General features: G+C 42.9%; 1 pseudogene; it reads right to left on the minus strand.

The window, feature by feature from the left end:
• Positions 1-5,330: 5,330 nt before the first annotated feature.
• Positions 5,331-21,786, minus strand: LOC104661246 (annotated as a pseudogene).
• Positions 21,787-22,776: the final 990 nt, after the last annotated feature.

Genomic DNA, 22,776 nt, shown 5'->3' on the forward strand with positions numbered 1-22,776 from the left:
GCCCTATGCCTGTGCTCTAGACGGCTGGAGATAAGGAGTGGGCCCTGGAAGATGCTCAGTCAGGCTCTGCTCCAGATTTTAGTTTAGGAGATAAGCACAACTATGTCTCTCTGTTCTTTTTGTTATGCTGTAAAGACACACTGATAGGTTAAAATTGTTGTTTGGACACAACGTGGATCATGCAGTGTCTTCACATTAACCCCTAGTCACACTCTCTAAGTTGTCTGTTTACTTTCCCCAATATTTTTATTGTCACAAAAATATGCCGAATATAAAAACCTTAACCAGGCCAGTTGTGGTGGCTCAGACTTGTAATCCCAGCACATTGGGAGACCAAGATGGGTGGATCGCTTGAGGTTAGGAGTTCAAGACCAGCCTGACCAAAATGGTGAAACCCCGTTTCTACTAAAAATACAAAAGTTAGCTGCGCACGGTGGCGCCTGCCTGTAGTCCCAGCTACTGGGGAGGCTGAGACAGGAGAATCTCTTGAACCGGGGAGGCAGAGGTTGCAGTGAGCCAAGATCATGCCACTGCACTCCAACCTGGGCAACAGAATGAGACTCCATCTCAAACAAGCAAACAAACAAACAAATACATTAGCTATTTATGTGTTTTCCAGGCTCCCTGTGTTTTCCAGGCTGGAGTGTAGTGGCTGTTTACAGGCATGATTATAGTACACTGCAGCCTCCAACTCCTGGGCTCAAGTGATCCTCCTGCCTCAGCCACCTGAGTAGCTGGGACTACAGGCATGTGCCACCATGCCACGGTATTAACAATCTAAACAAAAATATGATCATCTCAAAGATACAAAAAAAGCATTTGACAAATTCCTACATCCATTTCTGATAAAAACTCTCAGCAAACTGGAAATAGAAGAGAACGTTTTCAACTTGATAAAGAGCGTCTGTGAAAAACCTATAGCTAATATCACACTGAGGAAAAAATGCCCTTTGCTGTAGGTTCTACTCAGTGCAGTAAGGCAAGAGAAAGACCAGATTGGAAAGGAAGAATAAATGTTGTCATTAGTAGCAAGAGATATAATTGTCTATGTAGAAAACTCAATGGCATCTACAAAAGGCTACTAAAATAAGTGACTGTAGCAAGTTATCAAGGTTGAAATACAAAAACCAGTTGTATTTCTATATACTAACAACAAATAATCAAATTGAAATGGGTAGACAATATTATTTATAAACATCCAAAATAATATATACTTATGTATAAGTCTTACAAAAGATGTAAAATACATATCTATATAGTGAAAACTGCAAAACAATACTGAGATAAATTTAAAAAGACTTTAACAAATGGAGAAACAAGCCTTGTTCATGAATTGGGATTGTTTTCACAAAGGACTCCATGAGGGTGGGACATGCAGGTGTCTGTGTGACACTGGAGGGAGGAAGAGTCACTTTGTCTCAACTGCCTAGGAGTCTCAACAGCCGTGGGTGGCTGCAGGGTGAACACATCAAGATCTCTGGCTTTGCAATCCAGGGGGCCTGAACACTGGCACTTCCTGGTGAGCATGGCAGTATGGGATTGATGGAGGGGTTGGGGAGAGCTTTGAAAAGATCCCAGGACACGGGCATATCGGGGGCTGGTCCCCGAATCCCCAAGAAGCTCCTGCAGACATCCACAAAACGGGCACAGCCTGGGACAGAAGCCGGCGTTCCAGGGTGTGCAGAGGGCAGCGCCACTCAGGGCTCCCCAGTGCCCCCAAACCAGCATAGCCCCCTTGGCCCTAACTGCACCCGTCTGTGCCTCAGCCATTCCCAGCAGCTGGTGATGCTCAGGCCAGCTGTCCACAAACCTGGTGCTCGTGCTGCATTTGGCTACTGGAAGTGCTGCATTGATTTTTGACCCACAAGATTTCAATGAGGGCACAGTAGACAGAAGGGAGGGTGCGCATGAAGAGCGACTGCACCTCCTGGAGAAGAGAGCTCGCCCTAGAACAAAATGCTGCTGGTTTTGTGGTGCCTGATGAAGAAAAGGAGAGTGGTCTGTGCAAAATTTTGTTCTGTTCTTTTTTCTGCTGCCCAGGGCACTCCTGACCACTGTGCAGGCCACAGTCACCCTTTACCTTCCTCCCTGGTCTCGGCAAAGCACATGTGAGTCAGCTGGAGCCAGGGCATATTCTTCCTAGTTGACATCCCAGAAAAGTCGGCCTTGGCTTGCATAAATCACAGTCATTCCTCAACTTCAAAGAAAAGACTCCACGCCAGAACTGTCCACCAGCTTCACTCTGGAATGGAAAACCTGAACTTCACTTAGTGATCTTTTCTGGATTTTTCCAGGCTCTGAACTTCTCACACGGAAGCACTTTTTCTACCGGGAGAAACAAAGTCAAATCTGAAAATCCAGGCAACGCCCCCATACCTATCACCACACACCCATGACCCCACCACCACCATCATGCAATTAGATGGAGAGCATGGTTTAAGACAATCTACAGGTATTTCCGTTCTTAGATACCAAGATTTCCCCCAAATTCTCATTCCCCCTCCATCCTATGGACAACAGTAAAACAGCTAGAAAATGCCTGATACAAGTAGAGATTTTAAAAATAGACTATCTGCCCGAAACTCCTTTCAAATGTTTTTTAATTTCAAAAATTCTCATAACCAATTGGTTCTATTTATATTTGTGCAATACACATTACCATGACTCAGGTAAATGGTGTGGCACAGAGGCAAAGATCACAGCTCAGCACTCTGCCTGCCTGAAGAGGAGACCATTGGGAGTCCTCCTGTTGTGCTTCCCAGGAGGGGACAGCTGGAACAGGGAGCCCAGCAGGATCACTGCTTCTGACACTTTTGTTTGCCCTTGGGGATCAAGCTCACTGCCTGCCCTGGAGGTAGCTCCGAGCCCACTGAGATCCATCACTCAGTCAGGCATACTGGCTCATGCCTGCAATTCTGGCACTTTGGGAGGCCAAGGCAGGAGGATCACTAGAGGCCAGGAGTTCAATTAGCCAGGGCAACAAAGCAAGACCCATCTCTACAAAGAATATAAAAATTGGCCAGGCATGGTGGCACACACCTGTAGTCCTAGCTACTTGGGAGGCTGAAGTAGGAGGATTGCTTGAATCCAGGAGTTCAAGGCTGCAATGAGCTGTGATTGTGCCATTGCACCCCAGTCTGTGCAACAGGGAGACCTCATCTCAAAAAAAGAAAAAAATTAAAACCTGAAATGAAAACCAGATTCCTGAAAAATGGCACAGTTTACCAAAAAAAAAAAAAAAAAAAAAAAAAAGAGCTACATCTAATTCCAAGAACTCCTAAGGTACAGATAAGAGTTATTTCTGTCTCTTTATGCTAATAAATGTAAAATCTTCATTAGTACTTTTTTTTTTTTTCTGAGACAGAGTCTTGCTCTGTCACCAGGCTGGAGTGCAGTGGCGTGATCTTGGCTCACTGCAACCTCCGACTCCCTGGTTCGAGGATTCTCCTGCCTCAGCCTCCCGAGTAGCTGGGACTGCAGGTGCGCACCACCATGCCCAGCTAATTTTTGTATTTTTAGTAAAGACGGGTTTTCACCATGTTGGCCAGGATGGTCTTGATCTCCTGACCTCGTGATCCACCCGTCTTGGCCTCCCAAAATACTGGGATTACAGGCTTGAGCCACTGTGCCCAGCCCATTAGTACATCTTAGTATTGAGTACAAAGTGTTATTGTCTGGCAGATTTAACTAAATTCAACATATGTTAAAAGGATCAAGTGACATTTTGCCCAGGAATGTGAGAGTGGTTCAAGATAAGAAAATCAATTATTGGAAGACATTACATTAATAGAACAAAAAAAAACCCCAATACATGATCATCTCAATAGATGTAGAAAAGGCATTTGACAAAATCCAGCAGCCTTTCATGATAAAAACACAGAAAATTAAGAATAGAAGGGAATTGTGATAAATAGAAGGGAACCTGTGATACACTACATTTAAGAAGAACCCACTCTAAAATCATACTCAATGGTGAATGACTAAAATCCTTCTCCTTAAGATCAGAAACAAGGCAAAGATGTCTACTTTACCCACCACTATTCAACATTGTACTGAAAGTTCTATCCACAGCAGTTAAACAGGAAGAAATAAAAGGCATCCACATTTGAAAGGAAGAAGTAAACCTATCCTTATTCCCAAGTAAAATGATCTTAATATATGAAATCTCCAAGAATCCACAAGAACACTGCTAGGGCTAATAAATGAATTCAGAAAAATTGTAGGATACAGAATCAACACACAAAATCTGCTGTTTCTATACATGTGAAATGAACAAGTCAAATAAATTACGAAAGTAATTCCATTTACAATAGCTTCAGGGGTTTGTCTCAATTGGGCTCTGTTAATTCAGGGGGCTAAGTAAGCAATGCTAGGTTTAGGCTTTCATTCCATTCCATTCTATAGCAAGGTTTTCCAAATCCAGTACTTCATAACTCTCTTATAATCAGGTAGCCACCCGATCCTCTTTTACTGTTCATTCATTGATGTTAGTACATATCCCAATCAAAACCCCCTTCTCTTCAAGGCGAATGTGTTACTGCAAGATTGCCCTGTGATTTTGCTACACACAGCCTCAGGGCCCATCACCCAGTAAGACGGGAGCTCTGCTTCCCATAATTAGTGTGTCATCACTTCTCATGTTTTTGCATCGTCTCCAGGCTGAAAGATGCAGCATGTAATAATTTTAAGAAATACTCATCCACATCTTGATGACCAAAAATGGGGATCCACAAGGAACTTTTTGAAGCTCTTATCCAAACCACTGTCCCTCCCAATTCCACATCTTAAAATCAACTTGTATGCCCTTGTATAAATTACACAAAACCAAAAAAAAAAAAAAGACCCAGGAAAGATTTTTCCCTTCTGAGTTAGTGAGCTCATGGATTTTGTTTCACAGCTTATGGAAAATGGTGCAGTGACACTTGTGGTAAACAGGATGTTGGCAACAAAGAGAAAATATCTCTCCTCAAACTCTATCAACTCTAACCTGCCAGCCTGTTGGTACCTGTGTAGTAAGAAGAGTCTGGTGCCTTGGAGGACTCTGGCTTGTCACAGAGGAGATCCTTTACTGCCAGGACGAGCGCTGGCCATAGGAAATACAAGCTCTAAAACTCTCCCATAATCTCTCTGACCCAATTTAGCACCACTTTTTTCCACTTCTCTTTCAGGACTGAAACATAAAAGAACCAGTGTCCAGAGGCAAGTGACATATGCCTTATACTCGTGGCCATCCTTCCTTTGTTTGTTCATAAACTTTGCTTAAAATACTAAAATTGCCAATTCCTTATAAAAAATACATTCTTGCCCTCACTGGCCACTGGCAAAGACTTTTATTTCCCACTGGATAAGAGAGCCTCCTTCATCTTCTTGGTCATAGTTGGGATGAGGTGCATGTGGTCATCCACACACTTGGTCACACAAGCGTCCAGCTGCTGCTTCACCTGAAGCTCCTTACCCCCAGCATCTATTGAATCTTTGACTTTGTCGTTGCAATGCATGGTGCACCGGGCCAGGTGGTCCCGGAACTTCTCCAACTCATTGGTGACCAAGGCCTGGACTTGAGCCAGAGGCACATGGCAGCACTCGATACACTGGTGCACCTGCTGTGTGAATGCCTGACTGTCCTCACAACAGCTGGCACTGCCCCTGAACATGAGACCCTGTGTCTTCTGCATGTTCTCTCTTTCCAGACTCTTCACTGTGGAGTCCACTACCTCCTGTACCTGCAGCTGCTGCAGCTCCCCCACGGCGACCCTGCGCTGCCCTGCTCTGCTTAATTTTTCTAGAAATCTAAACTATTCTAAAACAATTAAGTCTTGCCAGGCACAGACTCACAGTGGCTTACACCTGTAATCCCAGCATTTTGGGAGGCCGAGGCAGGTGGATAGCTTGAGCTCAGGAGTTCAAATCCAGCTTGGGCAACATGGCAAAACCCCATCTCTACCAAAAATAAAAAAATTAGCCGGGCATGGTGGTGCACACCCATGGTACCAGCTGTGGGAGGCCAAGGTGGGAGGATCACTCGAGAGCAGGAAGTCGAGCCTGCAGTGAGCCATGATTGTGCCACTTCAGTCCAGCCTGGGCAACAGTGAGATCCTGTCACGAATAATAATAAGAGTAATAATAATAATAGTCTATTAATTTTAAAAATGATTTAAAAAATCTATTGGCCATATGTATGTGGATCTATTCCTCTCACTCTCCTCTCTCTACTGTTTCATTTATCTTGCATCTATTCCTTTGCCAATATCATACTGTGTTTGTTCATTAAAGTACCTTTAGAGTAGATTTTAAAATTGTGCAGGGTAAATCCAATCTATTCTACTTTTTCAAAATTGTTCTAACTATTCTAACTTCTTTGCTTTTCTGTATAAATTTTTTGAATCAACCTGTCTATGTCTCCCAAAAATTCTCTGGGATTTTGATTGCAATTGTATTAAGTGTATGTATGAATTTGGGAAGAATTGTCATCTTTTTAATATTGATTCTTCGAATTCATGAACACGGTGTCTTTCTCCATTTATTTAGACCTTCTTTGATGTCTTTTATCAGCTATTTTTAGTTTTCAGCGTAGAGAGCATGTACATGTTTTGTGAGATTATTTTATTTGAGGACCTACTGTGAATTTTATTGTTTTAATTTTGGGTTCCAATTGTACATTGCTGGTATATAAAAAGACAATTTACCTTTACACATTGACCTTGTATCTTGCTAAATTCTCTTATTAGTTCTAGAAGGTTTTTTCTTTCTCTTTTTTCTTTTATTTTCTTTCCTTTTTTTTTTTTTTGAGACAGAGTTTTGTTCTTGCTGCCTAGGCTAGAATGCAATGGCACAGTCGTAGCTCACTGCAACCTCCGCCTTCTGGGTTCAAGCGATTCTCTTGCCTCAGCCTCCCGAGTAGCTGGGATTACAGGCGCCCTCCACCACGCCCGGCTAATTTTTGTATTTTTAGTAGAGATGGGGTTTCACCATGTTGGCCAGGCTGGTCTCGAACTCCTGACCTCAGGTGATCCACCCACCTAGGCCTCCAAAAATGCTGGGATTACAGGCGTGAGCCACCATGCCTGGCCTTGTTTTGTTTTTTCTTTTGTATATTCCTTGAAATTTTCTACATGTACAACCATATGATCTGCAAATAGGGCTAGTTTTATTGCATACTTTCCAATTTGTGTGCCTTTTTGTAAATTTTCCTTTTCATTGCACTGACTAGGTGAGAATGGACATCCTTGCCTCATTCTTAATTTTATGAGAATAGCATAATGATAGTTGTAGATATTTAGATGTCTGTTGTCAAATTAAAGACATATTTTTCGGCCCAACACGGTGGCTGTCATCTGTAACCTCAGCACTTTGGGAGGTTGAGGCGGGTGGATCACCTGAGATCAAGAGTTCGAGACCAGCCTGGCCAACATGTTGAAACCCCTTCTCTACGGAGCAAGACTCTGTTTCACAAAAAAAAAAAAAAAAAAAAAGACTTTTTTTTCTATTCCAAGCTTGCTAAGAGGTTCCTTTTCCCCATGAATGGACATTAAGTTTGGTCAAGTGCTTTTTCTACATTAATTAATATGATCATGTGGGCTTTTTTCTCCTTAGTCCATGGTAGATTACATTGGTTGAGATCCAAATATTGAACCATACTTGCATTCCTGGAATAAACATTATTGTATCTTGCTGTGCTATTCTTTGTATACATTGCTAGTATAATAAACATTATGTCATGCTATACTATCCTTTTTTTTTTTTTTTTGAGAAAGAGTCTCACTCTTGTTACTCTTGTTGCTCAGGCTGGAGTAGGGTGGTGCGATCTTAGCCCACTGCAACCTCTGCCTCCCAGGCTCAAGTGATTCTCCTGCCTCAGTCTTCTGAGTAGCTGGAATTACAGGCATGCGCCACCACGTCCGGCTAAGTTTTGTATTTCTAATAGAAACAGGGTTTTGCCATGTTGGCCAGGCTGGTTTTGAACTCCTGGACTCAAGTGTTCCACCCCTCCTCAGCCTCCCAAAGTGCTGAGATTACCAAAGTAAGCCACTGTGTCTGGCCTATACTATTCTTTGTATACATTGCTCATACAATAAACACCATTATGTCATGCTGTACCATTCTGTTTATACGTTGCTGATTTGCAAATGTTTTGTTGGGGATTTCTTTGTATTCAGAAACACATAATGGTATAGGTATAGTGGTCTATAATTTTCTTTTTTGTACTATCTTTGCTTTTGTTATAATAGTAATGAAAGCCTCATAAAATGAGTTGGAAAGTATCCCTTTTCTATTTTCTGACAGAGATTGTAGAGAATTAATGTTTTCTTCTCATTTAAATAGTTGGTAGAATTCACCAGTAAAATCATATGGGCCTGGAGATTTCTTTTTAGAAGTCTTTTAACTATTCATTTGATTTCTTTAATAGTCATAGGATTATTTAATTATGTCTGTTTCATCTTGTGCATGTTTTAGCAGTTTGTAGTTTTCTATGAATTGGTTCATTTCATCTAAAGTTTATGTGCATAGAGATGCTCATGGTATTTGTTGTGGGGAGCAACAACTATCCAGGACAGTGGTGTGGGGGTATAAGAATTTGCCAAGACAGGCTGGGCAATGTGGCTCACGCACTTTGGGAGGCTGAGGCGGGCGGATCACCTGAGGTCGGGAGTTCAAGACCAGCCTGACCAACATGGAGAAACATGGAGAAACCCTGTCTCTACTAAAAATACAAAATTAGCCAGGCGTGGTGATGCACGCCTGTGATCCCAGCTACTCTGGAGGCTGAGGCAGGAGAATCGCTTGAATCCGGGAGGTGGAGGTTGCGGTGAGCCGAGATCGCGCCATTGCACTCCAGCCTGGGCAACAACAGCAAGACCCCGTCTAAAAAAAAAAAAAAAAAAAAAAAAAAAAAAAAAAAAAAGAGAGAGAATTTACCAAGACAGTTGTTGGTAGAAAGGCAGATTTATTAGAGAAAGTAGGAAAATATATTGCCAGAGAGACAATGAGCAAGTCAGCAAAAGCTGACTGCAAAGAAACAAAGACTTGTGGAGATTTTGTAGGGCAGTGCTTATGCTGAAGAGGGCTTTGTGTAGTACTGATAATACAGAGATGGCAGTGAGTTAACTTGCAGGTGTCCTGTGATAGCTGGGTGCAGGAAGACTGTGAATTATTTGCACAGGAGGGCTATGTATCCCAGACCATGAGAAAGGCAGACTTGTAGCTTATCTGCTTTCTCTTTTTGCTTTCCCTTGGTCCTGCAAACCTGACTCCCTTTCCCTGGTCAGGACTCCACATCTCCCTAACAGAGCAACAATAAGAAATCTTTAGCATGTGGGTGAAGATTTCATCTTCCAACTGCTTCCTGCTGACCAGAGGCATCAAGCTGGCCCAACCTAATCCTGTTAGTCTGTCAGGAGGTTACAAGGGCCTAAATTCTTGGCTTGGGAGTTAATTGGGCAGAGTCATTGTGTAACCATGTGGTTGGGGGCAGCATTTGTAGCCTAAAATTTTGTCCTGCTGTATCCAAAGGAGAGTCATGGAGTTCTTTTAGTGGCTGATACCCTCACTGCAGTGACATTTTAGTTTGAAATTGTTGTATTCTAGAAGACACAAAACAAGATATTGCATTAATAATACATAATACAAATAAGCTAATATAAGCATTATTATAGGTGGGAGAAGTGGGGCCTGAGAGAGAAGATTTCTAAATGTTAATTCAATAAGAGAAAATCAAGGAAAAGTTTGTAGATGTACTAGTGAGGAGTTAGTTTAGTTTTGACCTTTATTTCTATATATTCCATTCCAGTTGCTGAACTATGTACAGGTATGAAAGAATTACTACACATTTTGCTGGTATTAACTTTATTGTTTCCCCACCATAGAAAAAACCTGTGGAGGTGCACAGTGAACTTGTCTCCCATTCCTGGTGTGTCTGATTAGAGTTGAGGGTGTAATTGCAATGGGCTCGAACTAAAGCCGCTAGCTAGGACAGGGCCAGACCCCTTGGAGTTTGTGGTGTAGAGGTGAGCCTTACAGCCTCTATATATGATGAAGGCAAACAAATTTTTAATAAGAGGCATTTTTATGGAAACAGAAGAAAAAAACAAACATTAACATTGGGCACAATTTATCTGGATGTTAAACTCAACGCATTTTTAGTTATAGAGGAGGAAGGCAGTGGCCATCTTACCCTTTTCATTCTTTTGCTTGTATTTTAAAGAATGAAATTTAGTTTGCAGGACCTTAGGAAAGAGGTAATAGCAAATCCATTGAGTTTAAATTGGAAAAATAAAAGGAAAAAAAAATGTTGAATGCATTGGGAACTTGCAGCAAAAGAATTCAGGATTTGGTTAAAATTGTGAAAAATAATAAAAAACTTTAAAACAGTGGACAAGACTAGAATTTGGTGACAGGTGTACTACAGCTTTTCTGAAACGTAATTTTTCTTTCCAGTTTACTAAAAACAAATTATAATAGAAAAAATATATTGGTAAAATAAGTTTTAGTCTTATTATACTTGGCTTGAGTATTTGCATGAAGTTAGCAAGAATAATTATTTTGCATATAGACTCTTTTATTTTTTAAATTTGGTTTTGCTGAAACTTTATTTCATAGAGAATCTCAGATTTGACTTTAATGCCTTAAGCCCAGTTATGGGTTTGTGCCATTAAACACCTGTATGAGTTGGGTAAATTCTTTTCCTCTTGAGGTCCCAAGACAACTTGGGGCTCCTGGGTCTGTTAGAAAGTGACATTCTTTACTTATCACGGTTAGGAACCCTGCACAGGGACTGCGTAGATAAGGTATGAGGCCAGCTTTTCCAAGGAACTTTTATTGGCTTTATAAGTTAACTTTGATTCCGCCTCCCCACCCCCCCAAAAAAGCATGCCATTCCAGTTAAAGCTTGGCAAAAATAACCAGTGTCTCCAACTGTGTTTACGAAAGAAAACAAATTTTTTTCTTTTCTTTTCCAAGACAGGGTCTCGCTTTATCACCCAGGCTGGAGTGCAGTGGCGCAATAACAACTCACTGCAGCCTCAACCACCCAGGTTCAAGCAATCTTCCTGCCCCAGCCCCCCAAGTAGCTGGAACTATAGGCATGTGCCACCATCCCCAGTTAATTTTTTGTGTTTTTCATAGAGACAGGATTTTGCCACATTGCCCAGGCTGGTCTTGAACATCTAAGCTCAAACAATCCACCTGCCTGAGTGCTGGGATTACAGGTGTGAGCCATGGCACACAGCCAGAAAATAGAAAATAGATTTTCACGCCATAGTGTGAGCCACGGCACACAGCCAGAAAATGAGCCATGACACACAGTCAGAAAATAGATTTTTAATGAACATATGCAAATAACTGTAGTTTTTAGTTTTTTTGTCTTTTAGTTTTTAGTTTTCCATTAGTTTAGTTTATGTAATTAACTTCTGTTCTGCTCAATATTTATGAACACATTAGCTTTTAATGGGAGTCTGGGAAGTTTTTTTCTTTATTCTAACGTTACAATTTCCAAAGTTATTAGAAACATGCACTCAAGAGCACCTGTTAGAGTTTCTACAGGTGATTATAAAACCACCTTGATCTAAGGCAGACTGAAAAAGAGGACAATAAAGAGCTTTAGAAAGCTTTATTTAACTCTATAAGGCAAGTTAACCATTTGAGCTCTGAATTCTTCTTGTTGCAACTTGCTCATAAGTTTAAAATGTACATGAAAACAGGCCATAATGTGCAAGCATCTGGAGTTTTAAAGAGAACAATAAAATCAAAGATTAGGATGTTAGAAATTGTCTTTCCCTTTTAAGGCTGGATCTTTGGATTGAACAGAAAAAGAGAAAAGGAAAAGAAAGAATGAAGAGGCAAGGGTTCAGCTTTACAGGGGGGCTTGTGAGCCTCCCAGCAACTGCATGGTGTGGAGCTAGCACTCTTTTCCACGTTATCTCCGTCAGGAAAGCTTTAGCTCTCCAGACCCGCAGAATGTGGAACAAATGTTTCCCACCTCCACAGGTTGCTCGTTAAGGTGCGCTGTTTTCAGCTGCAGCAGAGAGCGCCTTTAGATTAAAGCCACTGGGGGTTGAATTTTTGTTCTGGGGGTCCTTCAGCTTTCAGGGCAATCCTGTTTCCAGTGGCCAAGCTTGTGGCAGAGTGGGCAGGCTGTGCCCAGCTTTTCCCCATTTATTTTATGGGGTAAGTTGCCCTTTAGTAGCCTGACCTTTTGCACAGACAGCAGTTATTTGGAGGAGTGTCCTTAGGGAAACCTGGAGAAGCTGGGGGCTTGTAAAGCAGCCAGCCATTGAGCCTGCCTCTTGTCCCTGCATTTTCAGCTTTTTTCTTTTTCTTAGCCCTGTTTTCCTTATTTTGCTTTTGATTATAAAGACTGAGGAGGTTAATTTGAGGATTTCCTGAATAGGGGCCATGCTGTGTTACAAAAGAAAATGAGATATTTCTTTTTTTGAGAGTCTGAGGGTTAAATTTGTCTTAATGCTTTAGGATGCAGCCTAGCGGTGAGTCTGAAGGAATAGACGGGGTTTGTCCCATGGTGGAACTGGAAAACACACGCCTGGGGGGCACTGCCACTCAGGGTCATGAACCGCACGTCTGCTTGGGACATCCTGCCAAGACGAACGCCGAGATGTATGCCGAGTTCCACGTACGTCTGCTGAGGGACGTGGCGTGCACTTTATAAAGGGGCATCCCACCTATTAGTAAAGATCATCCGGGGGCCCTGTGGCTAGACAGCCAGTCCAGGTTCTCACTCACGCCGGGTGATCAGCCCAGGTATGAGGAAGGAAGGGTACAGGAAGATCTCCACCGGTGCTGGCCCAGGAAAGGGAGCCGGCAGGGGATCACTATTCTGAGGCTGTCTGAAATTACCTAATTTGGCAATATCTGGAACAGGATGGCTGGGTGACTCTCCAGAATCTTTCTTTGTTTATTTCTTAAGGTGTAGGCTGATATTGATTCAAGACCTCCTTTTCTAATGTAAGCCTTTTAATGCCATGAATTTCCCTGGAAGGACCACTTTAGTTGCATCTTACATATTTTCATATGTTGTATTTTCATTCTCACTCAGTTAAAAATACTTCGAGGCCGGGCGCGGTGGCTCAAGCCTGTAATCCCAGCACTTTGGGAGGCCGAGACGGGCGGATCACGAGGTCAGGAGATCGAGACCATCCTGGCTAACATGGTGAAACCCCGTCTCTACTAAAAAATACAAAAAACTAGCCGGGCGAGGTGGCGGGCGCCTGTAGTCCCAGCTACTTGGGAGGCTGAGGCAGGAGAAAGGCGTAAACCCGGGAGGCGGAGCTTGCAGTGAGCTGAGATCCGGCCACTGCACTCCAGCCCGGGCGACAGAGCGAGACTCCGTCTCAAAAAAAAAAAAAAAAAAAAAAAAAAAATACTTCGAATCTCTCTCAAGACTTCTTTGGCCCCTGGGCCACTTATAAGTATGTTTAATTGCCAAGTGTGTGCTATTTATTCTTTTGTCTTCCTTTTATTGATTTATAGTTTAATTCTATTATGGTCAAATGACATATTTTGTATGATTCCAATTTTCCTAAATTTGTTAAGCTGCAGGATATGATCTATCTTGGTAAATGTTCCAAGTGTGCTTAAAAAGAATGTGTATTCGGTCATTGTTGGATGGAGCGTAATATATGTGTTAATTAGATCTAGTTGATGAATGATTGCGTTAGTCTGCTTTGCATTGTTATAAAGGAATATCTCAGGCTGGAAAAAGATGTTTATGTGGCTCATGATTCTGCACGCTGTACAGGCACAGCCCCAGCGTCTGCTTGGCTTCTGGGGAGGCCTCAGGAAGCTTCTGATCATGGCACAGGCAAGGGGAACCAGTTTATCACATGCTGAGAGAGGGAGGAAGAGAGACGGAAGGGAGGAGGTGTCAGGTTCTTTTAAACAATCAGCTGTCACGTGAACTGGATAATATATAAGCTGTTTCCACTGGATAATAGAGTGAGAACTCACTCATCACCAAGGGAACGGCACCAAGCCATGCATGATGGATCTGCCCCCACGTCCCAAACACCTCCCACTAGGCCCATCTCCAACATTGGAGGTCACATTTTAACATGAGATTTGTAAGGGACATCCCAACCACACCAATGATGGAATGTCATCTCCTTGATGATTTTCTGTCTCTAGTTCTGTGTATTGCTGAGATAAATGGTTTCTGATGAGAAATCTACAGCCATTTGAATTGTTGTTCCCCTATGGGTAATATGTATATTTTTTATTTGACTGCTTTCAAGAGTTTTTCTTTATCCTTACTTTCATGTGTTTCTCTATGATATATCTGGATGTGTATTTCTTTTGGTTTATGTTGTTTGGAGTTTGAGATTGTATTTTGGTTATTGTATTTTTCAGTTGTAAAATTTCCATTTGCTTCTTTTTCCTTTATTTTCCTTTTCCAGACAGTATATCTCTGTCACTCAGGCTGGAGTGCAGTGGCGTGATCACAGCTCACTGCAGCCTCATACTCCTGGGGTCAAGCAATCCTCCTGCTTCAGCCTCCCAAGTAGCTATGAATATAGACACGTGTCACCACACCAACCTAATTTTTTTTTTTTTTTTCATAGAGATGGGTTCTCACTGTGTTACCTAGGCTGATCTTGAACTCCTGGTCTCAAGTGATCCTCCCACCTTGGTCTCCCAAAGTGCTGGGATTAGATGTGTGAGCTATTGTGCCTGGCCTGTTTCTTTTTTATATCTTCAATTTCTTTACTGAGACTTTCTCCTTTCCCCTGGTTTCTAGAATATTTGCAGTTGATCATTGGAGGGTATTTTTGGTTTTGGTTTTGGTTTTTCTGTTTCCTTTCCTTCTTTTAATGATGGAATTTTATTGTCTTATAGATCTGGCCAGAAGTCTGAAGTCAAGATGTCGACAGGACTGGTTCCTTTTGGAGGCTGTGAGGGTAGATTTGTTCCATACCTCTCTCCTGCTTCCTAGTGGGCGTAGGTAATCATCAGTGCCCTTGGCTTGCAGCAGCCTCACTACAGTCTCTGCCTCCATCCTCACATGGCCTTCCCCTTGGGGGCTTCTCTGGGTCTCAAATCTCTCTCTGCTTTCTCTTATAACAACACAGCCATTGGGTTTAGGGTCCACCCTAAATTCAGGATGGTCTCATCTTGAGATCCTTAACTTATTTATGCCTGCAAAGACCTTGCTTCCAAATACGATCTTCTGTCATGTTTCCAAATACGACATTCTTAGGTATCACAGGTTAAGACTTGTGCATGCCTTTTGGCGGGGATACAATTCATCCTGCTACAGGGAATAATTTACATATGATAAGACTCAACAATTTTAAGTGGCCAGGCATGGTGGCTCTCCCCTGTAATCCCAGCACTTTGGGAGGCCAAGGCAGAAGGATCGCTTGAGCTCAGGAGTTTTGAGAGCAGCCTGAGCAACAGAGAGAGACCAGACCCCACTTCTACAAAAAATAAAAGATAATATTTGCCAGGCGTGATGGTGCATGGCTGTAGTCCCAGCTGTTCAGAGAGAGCTCTCACCCTATTTCCACCACGTGAGATAGAACGAGCAGTTGGCAGCATGTAATCTGGAAGAGGGCCCTCACCAGGACCGGACTGTGTTGGCGCCCTGATCTCGGACTTTCAACATCCAGAACTGTAAGAAATTAATTTCTGATGTTGATAAGCCACCCAGTCTATGGTATTCTGTTATAGCAGCTAGAACTGACTAGGACACTCTATTAAGAAATCTGTACTTGACATTCGGAAAATATTGAGAAAGGCAAATATGACCAATGCCAAATTTGGAGCCAGATGAAATTGTTTATTTCTTTTATTTTAAACTAGAGACTGGGTCTCACTATGTTGCCCAGGCTGGTTTTGAACTCCTGGGCTCAAGCAATCCTCCTGCCTTGGCCTCCCAAAGTGCTAGGATTACAAGTGTGTGCCACCACACCTGGCCAAGGTTGTTTTAGTCTAGTAATGATGAAAATGCATCTCAGGCGCATAAGCTTGGCAGGTACCTCCTGAGTAGTGGCTGAGGGCATTCATTTGTCTGCACTTGAACTGTGGGTGTATACTTATATCTTGGAAATGTTAAGGAGTACCATTAGTTCCTTTCTCTAAACCCCTATTCCTGGCCCTTGTTCTGCCATTCAATATGTGGTCATAGTTGGACAGTTTCTTATGAAGAAAGAAAGGGAATCCTTAAAGAAGAGACTAAGACATTGATTAATCCAGTAACTCACCAGCGATGTCTTTCCTTATAGCCCTTGGCTCAAAGTCCGTGGCATGTAAATCAGACACGGTGACTGCAGCCCTGCCTGCTTAGTTCACCCACACCCATGTTATTCAAGGTTGCACACAGATGTACACAGGAGGGCATGTAAATTATGACCACTTTCTCAGCTAAGTCACGAGCAGCAAAAGAACCTCATGGGAAAAAAATTCCTCTTAGTCATAATTCAAGGAAGAAGAATACCATTAGCAAATGCATCACTGTAGTCAAAGCTGAAAAATAAGACTTTTAGTACATACTCTTAAAATGGTGATCATTTTACACTATTTTAAGGGATAATCTTTAAGGTTTACTTTCAGCTAATATTACAATACACAGTCTTGGAAAATAAGATGGTATAAATCTATGCCCTCTCCAAATGAAATTACTAAACTTTGGGAAAAGTCTGATATAATGTGGCTATTCTAGGTGAGAGGTTTTAGCTTCGTCCTTCTGAGAATAATAATAGTTCACGCTGCATGTTGAATTCACCGGGGCACTGACTTTTGCTCTTAGCCACAGTCCAACCCTGACAAATATCAATCTGATCATAAGAATGTTTAGGTTTTCTTCTCCTCCAAGCACAGGGGAATTTGGTACCTAACACAAAGCAGAAAGAATGGCCAGAGATCCCGCGAGCCTGAGGCCCGTCCTCTTTGGGTGGTGATACAGGTAACGGGGAGAAATCTGGCTGTGGCGACGTCTCACGGCTTCGATTATGTGGGTACCTCACCCACCCCTAGTGTGGCGCGTTCTCATTTCAGAAATCCCTGTAAGACTTCTCGTCTTTCTGGAAGACAAATGGGCAAACAGCTTCTGTGCCAGAGATGGTCGAATGAAAGGCAAAACGCTGAAGTGTGAGCTAGGGCAACTGCGGTTATAATGACAGAGTCTGGATTTGGAACCATCTGTTCAGGCCCTTCAAAATATTGTACATAACGCTAAAATCACTGGTTTCAGTCCATCCTACCAACAATAGGAGTTGAGAGTTAAGCAATGTTATTGTTAAGGTTTTTAATCCTGATCCCCAAAGTCCATGTTTCATGTCTTCTAAAAGTAGCTTAATTTCTTTTCCTGAGAATTTAATTTATGGCACCAGTCTGAATATCGCAAAAAGGAGGAGCCCCTGATAGGCCAGCAACAGCCTCTCTAGGAGCCAGCCTCGGTGGGGCCGGTCTGTGAGGTTGTCCCAGGGCTCTGCTGCCACCTGCAGCCCGTGCAGCTCAAAGGCATATTCGTGACAGCCAGCCTGACCTCAAGTGCACCTGGCGTCCTCTGCGGCACAGGAGTGGGGATCAGATCCTGGGAGGTCCAGGCTGCAGTGGGCCGTGATCGCGCCACTGCACTCCAGCCTGGGTGACAGAGTGAAATCCTTGCCTCAAAACAAAAACGGAAACAAAATCCAGTAAATCTCATCGGTCCCTAAATGCCCTTAATAGCTGCCCTTCCACCCTTAATAGCATAAGAATGCTGAGTGTTTTCTTTCAAACCTTGAGAGGTGAACTGATAGCAAAGCCTGATTTAACCACGAGCATGGGTGCTTTGGCCCTGCCATTCTGGGGTCACTGTTGAGTTTACATCCTGCACGGGCTCGTGGACGTGGGTCCACTAGGGTGGACATGCCCTTGAGTGCTCAGGGCTCACACTCCTGAGGAGACCCCGTGTGAACTCTAAAGGTGCCACTCTTTCAGGCCCATCGACTCAGCTTTTGTCCCCAAAGCAACACGCCCTGCCTCGGTGGTAGGCCTCAAGAGGTTTGTTTCGGCGTTGGCAGGGGAACGAGTGGTGTCTTGTTTTGAGACAGGTTCTCGTTCTGTCACCCAGGCTGGAGTGCAGTAGTGTGATCATGGCTCACTGCAGCCTCAACTTTCCAGGCTCAAGTGATCCTCCCACCTCAGCCTCTCAAGTAGCCGGGACCACAGGCGTGCACTACTATGCTCAGCTAACTTAAAAAATGTATATATTTTGTAGAGATAGGGTCTAGCTATGGTGCCCGGGCTGCTTTCCAACTCCTGGGCTCAAGCAATTCCCCTACCTCAGCCGCCCAAAGTGGTAGGATTACAAGTGTGAGCCACTGTGCCTGGCCAAGAGGATTTTTAACACAATATGCATCCAGATTTATTTTATTGTTATTACTCTTTCTTATCACAAACTATTTCACATGTATAAAAGTAAACTTGATAGAAATTGATTTATACATGACAGTGAAATGAATACTTGAGTACTCACCATTTAGCTGGAGATATAGATCATTAAAAATACCTTTAAAGACCTGTGTGCCCCCTCCCATCACATTACTATTCTGAAAATTTAATTATACTTTTCCACATGAATTTGGCAGGTGATTTTTTTATTTGGTATGTTTTTATACTTGAACTGAGTGATATCTAAAACCTGTATTTTTCACTCAACTTTATAGTTATGAAATATACACATCTTGATGTGTGGACCTGTAGTTAATTATTTGTTAATTGGGTAGTATAGTGAGATGTGTAAATGCTCAATTTTACAGTCAATTTTTGAACAATGTACTAATGGACACTACCCACCAGTGGACTATGAATTCATCTGTTGACCCATAGACTTACTAACACCTGGTATTGTCTACACTGCTGGGTGCAGTGATTCTTTTATACCTATGAGATCAATTTTGTTCAAAAATTTTTTTAGATGGAGTTTCGCTCTTGTTGCCCAGGCTGGAGTGCAATGGTGCGATTTCGGCTCACTGCAACCTCTGCCTCCCAGGTTCAAGTAATTCTCCTGCCTCAGTCCCCTGAGTAGCTGGGATTACAGGCATGCACCACCATGTCCGACTAATTTTGTGTTTTTAGTAGAGACGGGGTTTCCTCCATGTTGGTCAGGCTGGTCTCAAACTCACAACCTCAGGTGATCCGCCCACCTCGGCCTCCCAAAGCGATCGGGTTACAGGCGTGAGCCACGGCACCCGGCCAATATTTATTATTTTAATGGCATCCATTTGACTACCACTTACTAAGAGATGTGTCCTGAAATCTACCACTCTGATAGTGGATTTGCCAATTTCTTTTCATAATTCAGTGTTTGCTTTATATACTTCAAAGCTGTTTATTAATGCATACCAAGTTTGGAAGTGGTGTAACTTCATATTGAATTGATACATTCATCATTACACAGAGACCTTTTTTATTCCTAATCATGATTTTTCCTCTAATGTCTATTTGTGCTTGATATTAATACAATGATCCTACCTGCTTTTAAGTATTTGCGTGATATATCTTTTTACATCCTTTTACTCTTAACTTTTTGTGTTGATGGCTTAGATATATCTCTTGTAAACTGAAGGTAGCTAAATTTAAGCTTTTTATCCAGCTAGACTCTTAACTGGTATTTTTGTCCATTGACCTTTTTTGTGATTACAGATATATTAGGATTTTTTTCCACTATTGTATTTTACGTCTTCAATTTGTCCTTCTTTTACTGCTGATTTTTTTTCCCTCCATTCTTGTCTTCTTTTGGATGATAGCATTTTTTCTTATTCCATTTTTCTCCTCTACTAATTTGACCTCAATTTCTATTGTTTTAATACTTATCCCAGAAACTTGAATATACGTATACCACTTAAAAATCTAAATCATTAGCGTTATCCGCCCTCCCTGAAAAAAGAACTGACTGTTTTTATTTGGATAATACCCTCTATATGTTATTTTTGCCCAGGATTATAGTTTTATCTGCTTTTTAACCCTATAAATTAAGCTATATTGTTATTTATTTACTTTTGAGACAGGTCTCACTCTGTCACCCAGACTGGAGTACAGTGCAATCATAGCTCACCAGAGCCTGTAACTCCTGGTCTCAAGGGATCCTCTCACCTCACCCTTCCAAGTAGATGGGACTACAGGCGAGCACCGTCACAGGCAGCTAATTATTTTTAATTTTTGTAGAGATGAGGTCTTGCTAGGTCACCCAGACTGGTCTCAAACTTCTGTTCTCAAGCTGTCCTACCACTTTGGCTTTCCAAAGTGCTGAGATTACAGGTGTAAGCCACCGTGCCTGGCTGCTAATCTGCTATTTAATTTATTCAGTCTTTAATTTCAATGTTTATATATTTCAATTCTAGATGTTCCTTTAAGTTGTGTTTTAAATCTGGTCACTTTTGAATGTCTTTATTTCTTTAAACATTTTATACGTGGTTGTTTTGTGTCATGTGTCCCATAATGCCAATATTTGAAGATCGTAGGTGATTAAATCTATTGCTTAGTGTTTTTATTTCCACTCATAATGTTTTGCTTCCTCCTGTGTTTGGTCATCTTGGAGGGCATATATTAGACTCCTCTTAATCAAAGGGAATCCTGATAGGCATGAGGTCATGTTTTTCTCCAGAGAGAATGTGTGTTTACTTAAATTACTTACTATACTGAGGGTTGCTATCACTTGGGATCACTTAACTTCTTTTGATTTTGCTGACTTGTGGATGTGGGTAGAATAAATTCCAAATCCAGACCCTATGGAATAGGAGGGGTTTATTTTTCTACCCAGAGCTGAGAAGGAGGTAGGCTACCTGCCTGTCTCCCTGTAAGGGCGAACGTATTTTTCTACCCACCTTGGAGCCCCTCTACGAAGTCTTCATTCCGCTGCCCACATGGCACAGCCCCCAGGCCTGGTCTTGCTCCCTTTTGCTCGGTTATTGGTATCAGTATTTGATGCCGACGCAGCCTAAGGTTCCACACTTGCTTTCCAATCCGCTGGCAGCAACTTGTTTATTGTTGTTGTGGTGATGGGGGTGGTGGGGAGAGGGGTTGGGGGTACGCTTAGGTATTTTCCTTCCTTTTTTATGATCTTAGTAACACATTTAAAAGTATATTTGTGGTGATTTACTTGGCATCTAGAAGTGTTGCTTCAGGAGAGCTTTTCAGATGTTTTGTCTGCCACAGAACAGGAAGTGAAAGTCTCTGCGTGGTTTTTGACCTCACCCAGACATGACACAGAAGAATCTCTGACCCACAAAACATGAGATCCTTGCAGACCCGGGGACCCCGCCTTAGGTTACCGCTGTTCTCACTGGGAACTCCCCAGGAGAGTCGTTAAGGGTCGCTTCTTAAAAATGGCCTTTGTTCCGTGCTGCTTCAGTTCCTCCGAAGGGTTCCTTGCCCCAGTGGAGCAGAGCACAAGCTTTGGAAAAGGCTGCCTGGGTTTTAGCTTCCACGCTGCCTCTTGTGGGGGTGGAGCCCCTTGTAGGGGTGGAGCCTGGCTCAAGTGACTTGAGCTCTGTAAGTTTCGGTTCACCATCCGTAAAATGGAGATAACAAAACCTTCTTACAGACTGTCAACTCAGGCTGCAAGACATCAACAGAAGTCATACCTTCCATCCACGATTCGAGAGTTCAGATGACACACACTCGGATTCTGACCAGCTTTACCCTCAATACATTCTCATCGAACACATCACTGGCTGCGTTGACATTCCAGCATATCAGCCCACTTTACGGGAAGAAAGAAATGGGGAGAGATGAGCAGAAATCAGACTTCCCAGCAGACACAACCTGGGGCAGGGTCAGCATCTGGGCCATCGGGATCCCAGACAGGATTTCAAGCTCCTCCTGGGATCCTAGAGGGAAGGCTTCTCGTGACAGGACTGAGGACACGCTGGCACCTAGCGTATCAGGTGGGGCAGCTATGGAAGCCAGACTCCTTTTCTTTCATAGATGGGGAAACTGAGGCCCGAAGAGGTGGGGGAGCTTGTTCAGGGGCACTCAGCTGCTGGCAGAACTGGGCCTGGATGCAGGACTACATCAGCCTCTTCTCCCTCTGTCACTTCCCCACAAGGGCAGATTCTTCCTCACCTCTTCCTCCTCCTTCTTTGTGTATACACTTAACCTGCTTCATGAGGAGATATGCTACTTTAAATTCTGTTATAATTTTTATATACCTCTATGAATGTTTTTAGATTATGGTCATCAGATTCCAAAATTAATTTGTTTTGTTTTCACTGGAGTACTGCATATTCCCATGTAGACAGTCACCATGCTTGCAGCATTATTTAGGATTCTTTGATTGTAACTGCTATACACTCAACTCACAGCACTAAGCAAAAAAGGCAACATCTTGCCTCACATAACTGAAGAGTTGAAGAGGAAAAGCTCCAGTTCAGGCAGGGGTGGATGCAGGTGTTCACAGCGTGTCACTAGGGAGTTGTCTCTCTGTGTGGCTTGGCCGCACCGTCCTCTGCCTGGGCGCGTTTGTGGGCCAGCGCTCTCAATGTGTTGGCCCCGACCCACTTGCCTCATCACAGCTCCAAGTCCAGAAGCAAGAAAAGCTTCTCTTTCCTGATAGGTCCAGTGAACCCCTGAGTTCAGTCTCACTGCCTGGGGTGGTTAGGCAGTGCCTGGGCTGGGCCACGGAACACTGTGATCAGTTAGGGCTGTGAACTGCCACTCCTGGGTTCGGAGGAGGGGCTATCCCTATGAACACCACACCGCTTGGTGAAAGGGCCTGGTTCCCCCACATGCAGAAAAAAACCAAGGTGTTGCCATCAGAAGGAATGGGAATAGATATGGGAC

This window comes from Rhinopithecus roxellana, chromosome 4 (genome assembly GCF_007565055.1).
Source record: "Rhinopithecus roxellana isolate Shanxi Qingling chromosome 4, ASM756505v1, whole genome shotgun sequence".
NCBI classification, from domain to species: domain Eukaryota; kingdom Metazoa; phylum Chordata; class Mammalia; order Primates; family Cercopithecidae; genus Rhinopithecus; species Rhinopithecus roxellana.